Source organism: Orcinus orca, chromosome 4 (assembly GCF_937001465.1).
Source record: "Orcinus orca chromosome 4, mOrcOrc1.1, whole genome shotgun sequence".
In the NCBI taxonomy this organism is placed as follows: domain Eukaryota; kingdom Metazoa; phylum Chordata; class Mammalia; order Artiodactyla; family Delphinidae; genus Orcinus; species Orcinus orca.
The window spans coordinates 28,462,298-28,480,016 of record NC_064562.1 but is presented as its reverse complement, the minus strand read 5'-3'; the positions used below and the strand labels follow the sequence as shown (position 1 = coordinate 28,480,016).

The 17,719-nt window shown below is 38.0% G+C and overlaps 1 protein-coding gene, 1 long non-coding RNA gene and 1 other non-coding gene across 5 annotated transcripts in view; 2 read left to right on the top strand and 1 right to left on the bottom strand.

The window, feature by feature from the left end:
* Positions 1–17,719, top strand: part of LOC117195987 (uncharacterized) — a 287,053-nt gene that overhangs the window by 99,721 nt on the left and 169,613 nt on the right. Inside the window, exons 4-5 of the long non-coding RNA XR_004475926.2 lie at positions 993–1,354; positions 3,843–3,936. This is a non-coding gene — a long non-coding RNA (uncharacterized LOC117195987). The remainder of the gene's footprint in view (positions 1–992; positions 1,355–3,842; positions 3,937–17,719) is intronic.
* Positions 1–17,719, bottom strand: part of EDNRA (endothelin receptor type A) — a 62,746-nt gene that overhangs the window by 33,861 nt on the left and 11,166 nt on the right. The window lies entirely within an intron of this gene.
* On the top strand, positions 16,863–16,969 carry LOC117196213 (U6 spliceosomal RNA). The gene has a single exon (XR_004476296.1). It is a non-coding gene; the product is annotated as a U6 spliceosomal RNA (small nuclear RNA).

The window sequence follows — 17,719 nt, the reverse complement described above, 5'->3', positions numbered from 1 at the left end:
TTGTCATTTCGTAAGACTTAGGTTCCAATACAAGATTTATCTGTTAGCAACAGTGACCTGGAGTAAGCCACTTACCCATTGTTACGTCTCATTCCTGTATTTGTTAAATGGGGTGGCTCTCATACCTGCCACAACGGTATGATGACCAGCTGGGAGGCTCGAATGGGACAATGCTTATGAGAGAATCCACAAGCTGAATGTACACTGCACAGACGTTAGTTATTTTGAACGGCTATAGTTTGTAATTATAAACTGAAATGTACCAATTATTCATGGCCATGAAGAAAAGGATAATATAAATGAATTTACCCCCTCTTTTTATCCGTTCCAGATGCTAATGCCATTACTTGGATATTATCTTTGTTATTGTCATGGCATCTTCATAATGCGATAAGTAGAACCAGCGGTGCATTTTTCTTTGTGCTAATTTTCTTTCTAGCCCATCCGGTGAGGATGAGGGCTTCTTCTCCTTCCCTTCATCCCACCCCACCCATCTCAGGAAGGAATGAGGGATTTATGAATATAGTCTGTAATAGCTGGAACCCTCAAAGTAAATAAAATGTTCTCTTCCCCTCAGCGTGGATTATTGTTGGGTCACTTGAAGCTGGACATGACGGACCAGGTACCAGTCTTCAGAAAGTGGGGTTCTGAGGTTTTCTTTCTTTCTGGGGCAGGGGCTGGGATGTAGACGTTGGTACATAGTCGAATCACCAGTAAAGATGTTCTACATCTCCCAACAGTACAGACTGGGATGGTAATAAAGCCTGTGATACCCAGGACAGGCCTTCCATGAGAACATGTTTTCTGGCTGTTGCAAATCTCCAATTGGTTACAATAAAATAAATCACTTTGCGTGACTGAGAATGAATTTTGCCTTTCCCTTATGCTTTAATTGCTTCCGGATTGAGGCAGAGTTTTCACAGAAATCAAATCAAATAAATAGAACAAAACCCGTGGCTTCCACCCTAGCCATACACTTCTTCCTTTGACAGGTTCCTCCTGCCTCCCTACCAGCCCAAGAATTTGGAAAGCATGACATCCTTAGAGCAGAGCAGACACTCCACAGATGTTCTCGACTCCGGGTGCCCTCCGTGACCTGGGGGGATGGAGAAGCACTCCTTTTAATGAAAGCAAGTGGCTTGGTGTAGTAAAGAGCGTGGGCCCTGAAGCTCGACTTCCTGGGTTGGACTGAATCCCAGCTCTGCTATGTTTCACACCGTGTGACCTTGGCATGTTGGTTAACCTCGCTGCTTCTCAGTTTCCTCCTCTAGAAAATGGAAATGGTGATGGCAGCTACCTCACAGGGTTACTGTGCGTGACAGAAGAGACAATCCATAGAAAGCAGTTAGCAGAAGTAAGTATCTGGAAGTGTGAGCTATTTGCACGGCCTGTGGTTATCAGTCTCTACTTTCTGTCTGTTTTTTCCAGTGAGATTGTGAAGGACGGTCATCCAGGTTACCAGGTACAGGGGGGTGGCAGACCCCACAGGTACAAAGGGCCCCATTCACAAGGAAATGGCTACCCAGAAGTTGAACAGGTGTGACGGTCCCTAAAGGAGCTGCAAGCAACATTCTGTGGAAACTCAGCCAAAGAAGGCTCCGGAACCCGGCGGCCTTGTACCCTACATGACTTACTCAAGTGAACTGTGCCTCAATGAAAACTGGAGATGAAAACTATGCCATATGGTTGACGGGAGTGTGAAATGAATTAATCCAGGCAAAGCCCTTAGAACAGGGCCTGACCCATCGCAGGCTGTGAATGTTAGTTCCTGTAAGAGATGGGTTTTGAGGAACTGCTCCAGCTACTCTGCACTTAGATTAGAAAACTTGAGGTTGTTGCTACTACCCACTATTCATCTATTTCACCATTGAATATTCAGTGTTTCGGTGTTGGCTGAGGTCTTAACTTTCTAGAATCTGAAATACATAGATGTTAATAACAACCAGGTGAAGGAGAGGAAAAAAAAAGAGGAAAAATACTTCAACTTTTTAAAAAATGTATTTATTATTTATTTTTGGCTGCGTTGGGTCTTTGTTGCTGCGCATGGGCTTTCTTTAGTTGTGGCGAGCGGGGGCTACTCTTTGTTGTGGTGCGCAAGCTTCTCATTGCAGTGGCTTCTCTTGTTGCGGAGCACGGGCTCTAGGCGAGCGGGCTCAGTAGCTGTGGCTCGCCGGCTCTAGAGCACAGGCTCAGTAGTTGTGGCGCACGGGCTTAGTTGCTCCGCGGCATGTGGGATCTTCCCGGACCAGGGCTTGAATCCGTGTTCCCTGCATTGGCAGGCAGATTCTTAACCTCTGCACCACCAGGGAAGTCCCGAAAAAATACTTTCTAAAACCAAGTTCCAAACCCAGGAAGGTTATTTCATTAGAGGAAAGATGGTTCACCCAAGATATGGGCTTATTATCCCCAAGAATCTCAGTCACCTGAAGGCTGGGAATGAAAAGAAATGTCTCTGATAAAGCTGCTGTAAGGATGCCAATCTAGAATCAAGGGATTTATGACTTCTACTTTTTTGGTATGCCTAAAACCAAAGGATCATTGGATGGAGAAGAATTAAATGTTTTTCGAAAAGAAAAGTTAGAAACACTTAGTATCAAAATTGTATAGGTTAGTGCCAAATGTGTGTGTCAGTATTTTAGGATTTAATTCATAATGGAGAGAAGAGTTACACTGGAAAGAATGAACCCGGCTTTTCCTGGATGGAGAAAAGACAGTTAATTATAGAAAATAAGTGCTCTGACCTGGACACACAATAAGACCCAAAACCTATTGAAAAAATGTTACTGTTTATTTTAATCAGCACTCTCTATGGTAGTACATGCTAGTGCTTATTTAAAAGAAACATGCAGGCGAAAACAAAGCAGAACAAAACAAAACAAAAAACAAACTGGTAATGATTTCCACATGTAGATTTAGGTAGTAGCCCCAAAGAACTTATCAGGAAGGTGGTAATAAGTAGAAAAAAGCAAAAGCCAAAGGCATATTTGAAAGCATGCTGCCTATTTAATGATGTAATGTGTGAAATCTTAAGAACTGAGGTTAGTTCTTCATTTTAAAGTATGTCATGTGGTCACAATTATCCTGTGTTGATGGAAACGATGACCCAACTAAGATACGGTATGCGGCATGAAGAAAATGATACCATATGTGTCTTTTGGGGAAAAAAGAACACTATTGATGCTGATGCTGATGTGTTACAGTAAATAAGGTTGAGGTGATTTTGAACATTTAATAACAAATTCATTAGGAAATAAGACAATTTGCAATAGCTGAGGTATAAAGTGAATTAGGAAGACATGCTCAAGATGGCTGAGTTACCAGTCATGTAATGATGCTTCACATAAGAATGACATGCATGTAAACAGTTCACCCACTAAAGTTTCAGAAGAGGGAAGGATGTAATATACTGCAGGGAAGTTAGAAATTCTGGCTTCCAGCTCTAGCCCTGTCAGAAATCTTTGGGCTTTGCCTTCCTCCTCTGCCATATAATCTCGTTCTGGCCCAACATTTCTTATCTCTAAATTCTCTGCCGGCTCTTAAATTGCATGATTTTTTTTTTCATATCAGAACTCCAGTCTGCAGCTGGTTTCACTGAAACTATTATCAGCTCCATTTATCCCTAAACTCGCTTAACCTCAATCCCTCCCTTCATTTTATATGAATAATTTTGTCTTCCCAATTTCTCTTTTATTCTTCCCAACTATGAGTATTTTAGTCCTTTTTGCCTTTCTTTTTTCTACCCAATAGGATGAAGGATGTCAGTACCTGTGGAATCTCATAGGTAAAGTCTTGAGACTATTTATTTACCTCGAATGTATGAACAGTATTTTATTCCTCTCCAGGGAGAAGCTAAAATATACGGAAAATTTGCCCAGTGAGCTATAAGCACCATACTGTAAACCCGGACTATAAGTAAAATGCAGGAGAAAACAGTAGGTAAGTGGCTATTTTAAGCTTCCAGTCAAGGGTCTGTTATAAATCATAGTGTAAAATGAAGAATTAAAAGATTTGAAAATGAGTTTGATCCTACTTTGTCTTATTTCCAGTCATTTGGAAATGAGATAACATTAAATTGTATGTCAAGAATAATAGATTTTAACCTAGTTTTATTTCTCAGTCTTGATATTCGACACATACTGTATCTCCATTATAAGTATTTGGTTTATTTTTAGTGCTACCTAGAACAGAAAACATACAAATTTGGGGTCTAATGTAATTAGCCTACTAATTAGCTGGGCTTCCTTTCCTAGACACTTGAGTACTGAGAGAGACTTGTACCATTTCCTTGAGATTAGGGCCAATGTTCTATTTCCTTTTCATCTCTCTCAGAACACTTGGTACATTGTTTTACATGCAGCAATTGTCTAAGGAATATTGACTGCCATGAAAATCAGTGACTTAAGCAAATGTTATTAAGACAAGTTTGGTAAACAACATTTATCTTAGATATGAAAAATTACAGCATTTTAGACTTTGGACAGGTGCTTAGGGACCATCTAGATCAGTGGTTCTCTAAGTGTTGCCTGAGGACCCCTGGAGATCCCTTTTCACAGTTCAGGAGAACCTTTCATAGGACCTGCAAGGTCAAGATAACGCTGAGATGACTGCCTTTTCTACTGGTTGACATTTGCATTATTGGTGCAAACTGTTCTAAGAGTCATTGCATTCTTCACCATCACACACTAGCTGTGGAAAAAAGTTGATGCTGCAAGTATAATGGTGAGGACTTCAGCAAGGTCATAGGCTACCACAGCAATATACACACATTGGTTGCATTTGTATATACTAGAAATGAAAAATGAAATTGAGACAATTCCATTCAAAATAGCATCAAAAAAAGAATAAAATACTTAGGAATAAATTTAACTAAAGAAGTATAAGACATGTTTGCTGAAAGCTACCAAATACTGGAGAAATCAAAGACCTAAATAAATGTTTTTGCATTGGAAGGATGAGCATTGTTAAGATGGCAATTTTCTCTAAGTTCATCCAAAGAGTCAATACAATTCCTAGGTAAATTCAAGGAAATTAGCAAGTTGATCTTAAAATTTATATAGAAATGTAAAGGACCCAGAATAGCCAAAAATTTTTTGAAAAAAAAAATCCAACAAAGTAGGACTTATAGTACCTGTTTAAAAACTTACTATAAACTACAGTAATCAAGGCAGGATGGTACTGACATAACAATAGACACATAAGTCATTGGACTAGAAAAGAAAAGACAGAAATAAACCCTTACATTTATCATCAATTAAGTTTTAACAAAGGTGCCAAGGCAGTTCTTTGAGGAGACGATAGTCTTTTCAGTAAATGGTGTTGGGACAATTGGATATGTGTATGCAAAAAAGTGAACTTAGAAGCTTACCTCATATACTACACAAAAATTAATTGTGATCATAGATCTAAATGTAATGGCTAAAATTATGAAACTGTTAAAAAAACATAAGAGAATTTTTTGTGATTTTGGCTTAGGTAAAGATTTCATAGATATGACACAGAAACATGTCCATAAAAGAAAAAAATCTGATAAATTGGATTTCATCAAAATTTTAAAATTTGCTCTTCAAAAGACAGCATTTAGAAAATGAAAAGAAAAGCTACGGAGCGGGAAAAATATTTGCAAATCATATATCTGATGAAGGATTTCCGTCCAGAATATGTAAAGAACTCCTACAATTAAAAAATATAAAGAGAAATAACATAATTAAAAAGAGTAAAAGATTTAAATAGACATTTCACCAAAGTAGAAATACAAATAGCTAAGTACATGAAAATGAAAAATGCTCAGTATCATTCATCATTAAGGGAAAAGTACATTAAAGCCACAATGAGCTACCACTACACATCATTAGAATAGCTATAATAAAAAAGACTGACAACAATAAGCTGGTGAGGATGTGGAGAAATTGGAAGCCTCATATAATGCTGGTGGGAATGTAAATTAGTACAACCATTTTTTTAACATTGATATGATCCAGTGATATTATTCAGATTTCTCCCGTGTTACTCATTGATTTATTTGTATTTATGCAATTTTATCACGTGTAGGTTTGTGTATCGACCTCCAGGCAAGACATGGAATAGGTCCATCACCACAAGGACCCCTTATAATGACCTCTTATAACCACACTCCCTTCCTTTCTCCCTTGAACTCCCTAGCCCCTGGCAACCATTAATCTGTCCTCCATCTCAATAACTCTGTCAGTTCAAGGATGTTATATAAATGGAATTATAGTATGTAATCTGTTGAGATAGGCTTTATTTTTTTCCACTCACCATGATTCCCTTGAGATTCATCCAAGTTGTTGTGTGTATCAATAGCTTGTTCCTTTTTATCACTGAGTAGTACTCTATGGAATGGATGTACCATAGTTTATTTAACCACTCACCCACTGAAGAACATCTGGGTTGCTTCCAGGTTCAGGCTATTACAAATAAAGCTACTATGAACATGCCTGAACAGGTTTTTGCATGAACATAATTTTCATTTCTTTGGCATAAATGCCCAAGATTGCAATTGCTGGGTCTTATGGTAATTGCATGTTTAGTTTTATAATAAACTTGGAAGGTCTTTTCTAGAGTGCTTCTACAATTTCTCAGTCTCATCAGTGATGTATGAATGATTCAGTTTCTTCTCATCCTTGCCAGTATTAAGTGTTGTCACTATTTTTAAATTTTATCCATTCTGATAGGTGTGTAGTGATATCTCACCGAGGTTTCAGTTCTGCATTTCGCTAGTGGCTAATAATGATGAACATCTTTTCATGTGTTTATCGACCAGCTTTATATCCTCTTCAGAAAATTTTCTGTTCATGTTTTTTTGCCCATTTTCTGCCTGGATTGTTTGGTTTTTTGCTGTTGAATTTTGAGAGTTTTTAATATGTTCTAGAAACTACTCCTTTGGTTAGACATGTTGATTGCAAATATTTTCTCCCAATCTGAAGCCACCGTAATGAGAAGCCCGTGCACCGCAACGAAGAGTAGCCCCCGCTCGCCGCAACTAGAGAAAGCCCGAGCACAGCAACAAAGACCCAAGGCAGCCAAAAATAAATAAATAATAAACTTAAGAAAAAAAAAAAAAAGTAAAAGCAGGGCCAGGGCAGCGGGTGAGATGCCGCAGGGGTGGATAAACTTTTTCTGTAAATGGCCAGATAGTAAATATTCTGGGCTTTGCAGACCATCTGGTATCTGTCGAAACCATTTATGTAAGCAATGGGTATGGCTGTGTTCCAATAGAACTTCATTTATAAAAATAGGCTTTGGGCCAGATTTGGCTCATGGCTGTAGTTTGCCCACCCCTGGGTCAGAGAATCAGACAGGATCAAGCCGAAGTGGTGAGTACTCAGTGCTTGCAAATTAGGCCCTGGAATATTACCTTAATGTGCAAACTTCCCCCTGGATTTACTTCCCCTCCTTTACGGTAACCCAGGAGCTGGAGGCATTTTAAGGTCACTCCATGGAACCAATAAAAATATTACTGTGAAGGTAACTATTTCCTCAGAACAAAAAGCAGGAAAAATTTCAACAAATCCTCTAAGTTTAAAGGCACAATCGTAAGACTGCAAAGCCCAGTGTTCACACATTTCACAAAGTTCTGAATAACTTCTTGGCAGTATGTAGTCAGGGCCTTGTAAGACCGCCATCGAATTCCATTTAAAATCTACTCAGTGGTTTTGATACATAAGATTTCTTTTATGTGATGTTGAAATGCAAATTTTGGTGTTGATGTTAGGAAGGATTTTCTTTTAGATCTGTCTTCATATGCTACAATTTGGTAAATTCCTATAACAACCCTCCCTTACCATTTTGTCTTAGAATAATGTGGTAACCAGATTACAACTAAACCTCCAAGTTTTACCTAGCAACTGGCATCCCAAAATATGTCATTTAACAAAAATAACCTCAGAGAGATTGTCTGGAAAATTTCATCAATCCAACTTAAACTCTCAGAACATTTACTGTCTGAAATCAGTGCTTTTTAATCTGTTTCGTGGGGTGTTTTAAAGTTTTAAAATAAATGGCCATTTACTGCAGCAGTAATGGAAAATGCTGAAACCTAATTTTATTTCTGTGTCTCTTGAGATTAATTGGATTAATTTTGGTTTAGCTGTATATATTACTTTAGGAGAAGGAGAGATGACAGTTTTTCTGTTTTTAAAGAAAATGTTAATAGGTGTTTTACATTCAAAATGTTATTTTTTTCAGTAAAATTGTGTTCAATGGTCTCAAAAATTTCAACAGAACACTGGACTATAACATTCGCCTGGCATTCAGGCTAACTTGATGGAATATATGTATCCTCACACAGAATGCAAGCCACTCAGAGGCACAGCTGTCCTAGATTTCTTTGTGTTTTCTATAGACACTTAGTAAATGTGTGAGTTGATTTGGGGATTATCCACTAGGAAGGCAGATAATAGATTTGCTTGAAAGGCCAAGAAGAATTATAATGAACAAAGTTCAGACATATGCCACGCAAGCCTTTAGAGCTTTTAGAAAAGAATTCCGTCTAGGAAATTCTGCCTAGTTCCCGGTACTGTACCATGCCCTGGTGGTTCTCCAAAATTACTGATCAAAATATAAAAGGATTATGATAAAGATTTATGTTAAAAGCATATATTTAGTATATAAATATATATGTTGATATTTAAGTATTCATGATCAAGATTTATATTAAAAGCATTTATTTAGTATATAGGTATATATGTTGATATTTAAGTGTTATATATATTTATATATACATGTTAAGTTTTATATATCTGTATATATTTATTTTTTCAGCAATCTATATGCACACAAAAAGATGCATGTGAGAAGGTCCATAGATGCACTATTCATATGAGCTCAAAATTGGAAACTATTTAAATGCCTACCTAAGTAGAATGAATAAACACATTGTGGCATTTTCAGACAGTGAAGTGCTGTACAATAATGAGAATGCATAAGCTACAACTAAACTCAACAGCATGGGTTACTCTCACAAACATAGTGCTGATCAAAGGAAGCCAGACAGAAAAGATCATACATCATATGGTTCCATTTACATAAAACACAAAAGTAGGCAAACAAATTCATGCTGTTAGAAGTCAGGAAAGTGGCTGCCTTGGGAGTTTGGGTAATTAGTGACCGAGGGACTTCTGGGTGCAGGTAATGTTCTGATTCCTGATCCTGGATACACAGATGTGTTCATTTGGTGAAAATTCATAGAGCTGACACTTAATGTACATTTTTTTTGCATGTATATTACATCTCAATAAAATGTCGAAAATGTTTACAAAGTATTATGGCACTTAAATGATGTAACACTACCCTAAATTTTCATAAATTTACCTTCTATAAGAACATCAAATTTGTGGAAACAGAGGAAATAGGCAGAGAAACACAGCATTTGTGACATACATGACATCATTTTGAAAGAGAAACGCTGGAGTATTCTAAACATTTTTGTTTTGTGAAACTAAGCTAAAAGTTCACAGTGGCCAGATTTTTAAAAATACACAGACACTCTACAGAATTGCTTTATCTGACATAAAACTCATGTGGGATGGGGCATAGTATGCTATTCAATATTTGGCAAAGAGATGTGTGCCCATTACCTTTTATATTTTGAAAGGAATGATTTTGGATATTTTGAACATGCTCAATATAGTTTGCTTTTAAAATTAGGGATATTAGGGACTTCCCTGGTGGTCCAGTGGTTAAGACTCCACGCTTCCAATGCAGGGGGCACGGGTTCAACCCCTGGTTGGGGGACTAAGATCCCACATGCCGTGTGGCATGGCCAAAAAAAAAAAAATAGCGATGTTAATAAAGTTCCTTATTCAAATAGCTTCAGATTTAATGAAACAATTTCATTAAACTTCATTGTAATTTTTTTTAAATTGAGGATTTCTAGCTTATTTTATTTTATTAAAGTATAGTTAATTTACAATATTACATTGGTTTAAGGTGTACAGCATAGTGATTCAGTATTTTTATAGATTATACTCCATTAAAAGTTATTACAAAATAATGGCTATAATTCCCTGTGCTATACAATATATCCTTATTGCTTATCTATTTTATACATAGTAGTTTGTATCTCTTAATCCAATGCCCCTATCTCCCCCCAAACCACTGGTGACCACTAGTTTGTTTTCTATATCTGTGAGCCTGTTTCTGTTTTGTTATATACATTCATTTGTTTTATATTTTAGATTCCACAAATAAGTGATATCATACAGTATTTGCCTTTCTCTGTCTGACTTACTTCACAAAGCATAATATTCTCTAGGTCCATCCATGTTGCCACAAATGGCAGAATCTCATTCTTTGTTTATTGCTGAGTAATAATCCATTGTATATATATACAACATCTTATTTTTTTAATTTATATTTATTTATTTATTTTTGGCTGCATTGGGTCTCCACTGCCGTGCGCGGGCCCCCCCCAGCCGCGGCGAGGGCCACCCTTGGTTGTGGCGTGTGGGACCCCCACTGCAGTGGCCTCTCTCGTTGCGGAGCACAGGCTCCAGGCTTGCGGGCTCTAGAGCGCAGGCTCGGCGGCTGTGGCACACGGGCCCAGCTGCTCTGCAGCATGTGGGATCCTCCTGGACCAGGGCCTGAACCCGTGGCCCCCGCATTGGCAGGTGGATTCCCAACCACTGCGTCACCAGGGAAGCCCTACAACATCTTTTTTATCCATTTATCTGCTTCCATACCTTGGCTATTGTAAATAGTGCTGCTATGAACATTGGGGTTGCATGTATCTTTTCAAATTAGTATTTTCATTTTTTCCAGATATAAACCCAGGGATGGATCATATGGTAGTTCTAGTTTTAGTTTTTTGAGGAACCTCTATACTGTTTTCCATAGTGGCTGCACCAATTTACATTCCCACCAACAGTGCACAAGTGTTCCCTTTCCTCCACATCCTTGCCAGTGTTTGTTATGTGTAGACTTTTTGATGATGGCCATTCTGACAGGTGTGAGGTGATCTCATTGTTGTTCTGATTTGCATTTCTCTAATAATTAGCAAAGTTGAATATCTTTTCACGTACCTGTTAACATATGTATGCTGTCTTCAGAAAAATGTCTATTCAGGTCTTTGGCCCATTTTTTGACTGGGTTGTTTTTTTTTTTGATATTGAGTTGTACAAACTGTTTATATATTTTGAATATTAACCCCTTGTTAGTCATATCATTTGCAACTATTTTGTCCCATTTCATAGGTTGTCTTTTCATTTTGCTGATAGTTTCCTTTGCTGTGCAAAAGCTTTTAAGTTTAATTGATCTCATTTATTTATTTTTGCTTTTATTTCTTTTGCCTTAGGAGATAAATCCATAAACATATTGCTATGATTTATGTCACAGCATATTCTATGTTCTCTTCTAGGAATTTTATGGTTTCAGGTCTTACATTTAGGTCTTTAATCCATTTTGAGTTTATTTTTGTATATGGTGTGAGGAAATGTCCTAATTTCATTGTTTTACGTGTATTAATAGCTGCCCAGTTTTCTCAGCACCACTTATTGAAGAGACTGTCTTTTTCCCACTTTATACTCTTGCCTCCTCCTTTGTCAAAGATTAATTGACTGAATATGTGTGTGGGTTTATTTCTGGGCTCTCTATCCTGTTCCATTGATCTGTATGTCTGTTTTTGTGCCAGTACCATACTGTTTTGATTACTGTAGCTTTGTACAGTAGTATAGTCTGCAGTCAGGGAGGGTGATACCTCCAGGTTTGCTCTTTTTTCTCAAGATATTTTTGGCAATTCAGGGCCTTTTGTGGTTCCATATAAATTTTAGAATTATTTGTCCTACTTTTGTGAGAAATGTCATGAGTATTTAGATAGGGATTACGTTAAATCTGTAGATCACTTTGGGTAGTATGGCCATTTTAACAATATTAATTCTTCCAATCCAAGAGCATGGGGTATCTTTCCCTTTCTTTGTATCATCTTAAGTTTCCTTCATCAGTGTTTTATAGTTTTCAAAGTATAGGTCTTTCACCTCCTTGGTTAAGTTTATTCCTAGGTATTTTATTTCTTGCTTCTTTTTAAATATCATTTGAGACATATTCCCAAATGTCATCCATTATGCTTTCACATTACCCTTTTAATTACTATGCATCTGGTCAACTCCTAAGGAGGAAGATCTAGAAATGCAGCATTTAGTTTTATCAATAAAACCAGGTGTTTGTACGCCAACTGAAACCTTGGGATAGCCATAGACACTCACTTTTCTGTCTCATGCCACAAATTGCCTAGCCTTTCCAATGATAGCTGGATGAGACACCAGTTTGGCAAAAAGTGTTCCTCTGGGAAGATAAGCAGATGTATATGTCTAGGCAATCAGTCCATCAAAGAACTTAACATTTCTTTTCATTTTTAAAAAATTTTATTTTCTGGCTCCCTTCCGTCAATTGATCTCACCAACATGACAATGAGTATGGAATACAAAAATCTGTTTGACAGATGTTCCCATGCAATCTGCAAGACTTACAACGTAAATGCTATTCTGGAGAGCAACCTCTGTTTCATACACATCTTCCTTTATAGTGTGTCACTTCTGTCTTAAATAAGCAACTAAAGAAGTATTGGGTTTAATGCAGGAGAGAAAAGGGAATGACTATTTTTGAACACAGTCTTTGAAAATATATTTCTGTACTAGGGAGGACATCTGGATGACTATCAAGTTTGCCTTATGAGGCATATGGAAGAGAAGCAATGTGGCAGCTTAGCTAACAGCATGGCCTCTGGGATCAGACTGGATCCAAATCCTGGCTCTGCAACTCGCTAACTGTGTAGCCTTGAGGATATTCCTTAAACACCATGCCTCAGTTTATTCATTTTCAGGCAACAGTCATATAGGATAAGTTTACTGTGAGGATCAAATGAGTTAGCTTGGTACAGAGTAAATAGTAATTAGGCTTCAGGTCATGTTATAAATTGGTATACATAACATACTTTAAGACTGCATATTTTTCCTGCATCGATTCAGGAAATGCTTCTCAGCACAGTAGCCAGCATGTTTTTGTTAAAATGTAAACCAAATCATGTCACTCATCTCCCCATAACCTTCCTTTTTTAAAAAAACTAATTTCTTTTTGGCTGCTTTGGGTCTTCACTGCTGCACATGGGCTTTCTCTAGTTGTGGCGAGCGGGTGCTACTCTTCATTCCAGCGCATGGGCTTCTCATTGTGGTAGCTTCTCGTTGCAGAGCACGGGCTCTAGGCACGTGGGCTCAGTAGTTGTGGCATGTGTGCTCAGTAGTTGTGGCTTGCGGGCTCTAGAGCACAGGCTCAGTCGTTGTGGCACACAGGCTTAGCTGCTCCGCGGCATGTGGGATCTTCCCAGACCAGGGCTCGGAACCTGTGTCCCCTGCATTGGCAAGTGGATTCTTAACCACTGCGCCACCAGGGAAGTCCTGCTCGTAACCTTCTAAAAGCTTCCTATCTCACTCAGAGAAAAAGGCTAAAGGCTTTATAAAGGTGTATACATAGGGTGACCACGCTTCCTATTTTTTCCAGGAGTCTTGGTTTATGCCTATTGTCCAGATGCAATTATTGATAGTGTCTACTTTCACCCTCAAAGCATCTTGGTTTGGACAATAAATTATATGGTCACCTATTGTTAGGCCCCACGTTATCTGCTTCTCCCTATCACCTGCCCTACCCCAGTATCCCTGTGATCTCATCTGTTACTATTCTCTTCCTTCCACTCAACCACCATGGTTTCCTTGCTGCTCCTTTAACCCTCCAGGCACATTCCTGCCTCTGGGCCTTTGCACTTGCCATTTCCTCTGGCCGGATGGTCTCACTTTGGATAGTGGCATGGTTTGCTCCTTTTAAGTTCTAGTTTTTATTCAACGTCACCTTGTATTGAGCTCTTCTTCAGCCACTCACACTAAGATGAATACCCTCTTCCTCTTCTTTTATTTCTCTTCCCTATTTTACTTTTCTCCTTAGCAGTTATCTCACATACTATATATTTACTTATTAACTTGCCTGTTGTCTTGTTCTTCTACTAGAATGCAAACTCCACAAAGACAAGGATGATTGTTTTTCTTCACTGCTATTTCCCCAGTAACTGGTATATACTAGGAGCTCAATAAATATTTATGAATGAATAAATGAAGAACATTCAGAGAAGAGAGACCTGATGTAACTGAGTAACCACATAGCCAATCAGTTGCCCATCCGCATTAATTTCTAGTATAAAATTTGATCTAAAAAATATTGGGTTGGCCCAAAAGTTCAGTTGGGTTTTTCTGTGAGATGTTATGAAAAACCAAAATGAACTTTTTGGCCGGACCAATAATAGGACTCCCGTGTTTAAGATAAGTGTTATGAGAAGCATGATTTGAGTAGATTCTGTTATCTATCCTAGTCTCCAAGTAAGTCGTGATGGCAAAAAATGTGGATGAAACTTTTAGAGAAGTTTAAATTATACAAAGTAACCTCTAAATTTGCACGTCCACAAAAATGGTATTAAATCTGAGGGCACACTGGATTTTTCTTCTTGAGTTCAGGAACACTGGGGATTCCAAACCTTGCAAATTTAAATAACTATTTTAGAGCACGTGGTTTTGTAAAATCTTTGACGTTCAAATTTAAAAATAAGGCTATCAAATATTAACATTGAATGATACGTTCAGTTCTATTATTGAGTTTAATTCCAACTATTAACTTTATAATGAAGGAAAGTTTTTCCAAGAAAAACTAGACCTAGTTAAAAATAAAAGTGTAGCTATAGAAAGCAGTTACTCTAGCTCTCAAGAGAATATGGTAGCTCCAGAAAGCAGTTGTAGAATTTCTGGCTGTATATCAAATTTATTTTGACAGAATTTCTTAGAACATTCCTTATCTAACCACTCTAGTCTTCAAATCAACTTCAGAGACAGTAAACTTCATACCTCTTTCATTTTAGTTCACACACGCTTTACACGAACTGTATAAACTTTGTGTAATAATAAAAAAATAACACTCACATGCTAGCAACTCAAAAGATAAAGACACTCTAGAAATATTTCAGAATAAAATAGCCAGGACATCTGCTTTTACTGCACAGAGTGCTGGAATTACTGCAACATTACACACACACACACACACACACACACACAGTGTGTATGTGAAAATTCTTTTCTCAAAAGTAAAACATTTATGCATCACTATTATACAGCAACCTCTTCTGTGATCTGAAGTGTCTGATGGAGGAATATCTTCAACCACGATGCTTTACACAGCCCAACACCTTCCTAATGAGAAGGGGACTGAATCCATCTCTCCCTCCTCAGCCATGGGAACGATCTTGCAGTTACGGATGGTTTCCATCCCCCATCCCTGAAACGGGAATAACTGTGCTGTGAACCAAATGCTGAGGGTTAGCCCAGTAACCTCACATGAGAATAATTACTTAACAGGACCATGAGAGAAAGCAATGAGGTTCCCAGACACAGGAAACGAAAAGTCAGAAGGGGAGGTAGAGTTGGAGAGGGTTCTGAAGCCTTTCCAGACAGCAACTTCCTTATAACAAACAGCAAGTTGGGTAATAAATGTATCACTCTGTTATTTTATATGTACATGTATCCTTAAGTCAGCTGGTTAGCATAATGAACTTTTGCAGTGTGCTTGTGTTTTAGCCATGCTAGAAAATCAACATGTTTCCTGTTCTCTAAATTAGTAACTAAAATCTTCTGTGATATGAATGTTCATTTTGATATTCCAAATCACTTGTAGGTTTAATATTTCAATCAAAACCACAATTACAACTATGCTCAAAAAATGCATATTGCACAGAAATCTTGAAAAGTGACTCTTCAATTGGTTACATGTACCGGAGAGAGAGGAAATTAAACAATATAATTCCGGAACCACAGAACAAGAACTCTTGACTTCTAAAGACAAAGGGACAAGGGGAAAACAACTCTAGGTTGACAGATTTTTCACAGATTTATGGACCCTGAGACATCCCTGGTCTGCAGGAAAAAAGTAGGGATTCAGTGAATTCAAAAAGCAAGTCTGCCTTTAGATCCGGAATTGCATGGGAGAAACACATTCTTACAGAGGCAAATAGAGTATTTGAGCAAAACGAGTATTTTGCTCATGCATCAAATATTTTGAAAGCTGGGCACAGTGCTGGATGTGGAGATACAATGATAAATGAGAATCATGGCAGTGTGCCTCAGGGGACTTGCAGTCTAGTGGGGCAGACAGGCAAGCGAATTGGCAGGCACAACAGAGCGTGTGTTAGATGCTCTTAGGGGGTTACTAGAGGGTGTCATGGGAGCACATGAGAAAGGCACTGACCTAGTCTATGTTAGGGATACTTGCCAGACAAAGAGATGCTTCAGCTGAGATCTGAAGAATAAAGTGGAATAAGCCAGAGAAGGCATGAGGGAAGATATTCAAGGTAGAAGGATCATCTTGGTACTCTTGGTTAGCTGGAGTGAAGAGGGGTAGACGAAAAACATGAAGAGAGAGGTGCCTGGAGATGAGGCAGGGTCAGAGCTATCTAACAAGACACGATGAGCTGGAGTGCAATGCACCTTCAAGGGACAGAGAGCTTGGTGAAGGGACACATTTTCTCTCTTAAAATTCAGGGAATACAGTTTCTATACCTAATTTTACGATTATAGCACTATTACTGGAATACCTGAGAAAGGCCTGTTTTTATTTGCTCGATGATGAGTAAAAGGCAAACATCTATCACATATGCAACGGTGTGTAACTGGATCAGCTTGGGGGAGTAGTATGTGCAGACCACAGATAATACCCTATGCCTTGTCTGTAAACAAAGAATCCCTCTGACAAATCAACATCATCACCATCATCAATATTTTAATTTGAAGGTCTCAGAAAAATCTGATTACAAGTATATTTTAGTGCTCCCTTCAGGAGCACATATACTAAAATTGGAATGATACAGAGAAGATTAGCATGGCTCCTGGGCAAGGATGACATGCAAATTTGTGAAGTGTTCCCATATTTTTTACTTATCTATGAAACAGAAACAGACTCACAGACATAGAGAACAGACTTGTGGTTGCCAATGGGGAGGGTGAGTGGGGGAGGGATGCACCGGGAGTTTGGGGTTAGCAGATGCAAACTATTATATATAGAATGAGATAAACAAGGTTCTGCTGTATAGCACAGGGAACTATATTCAATATCCTGTAATAACCTATAATGGAAAAGAATATGAAAAAGAATATATATATAAATGAATCACTTTGCTGTACACCAGAAACTAACACAACATTGTAAATCAACTCTACTTCAATTAAAAAAAGAAGTTAATTTTAATCATATCAAGAAGCATTAATTGAACAGCTACTATGTTTGAGGCATACAACTTATATGTTGTGATATGTGTTTATCACAACATATATATGTGTTTCTTGATGTGTCAAGAAACAACTTTTGTATGGCTGCCCCAACAGGATGGATCCCAGTTGCACAAGATGTCAAAGGCTGTGTGAATATGGAGATAAACTGGCTTTGTGTGAATGTCTCTGGTTTCCACATTGCTCAGATCCTCTGCCAGAGCAACATATTGGGAATCTTGGCTTTTCATTGCAAAATATTCCTGATAATTTCATACAGAAATTTTGTTTATTTTTCATTGTTGTCCTCAGGAAGAGGTGGTTGCTTAGAGTGGACTAAAATAGTCAACAGCTGATTACTGGATGTATCACTGGCTGCTTCCTTTGTTCTCAGAGATCTGCTTTACCCCACACAT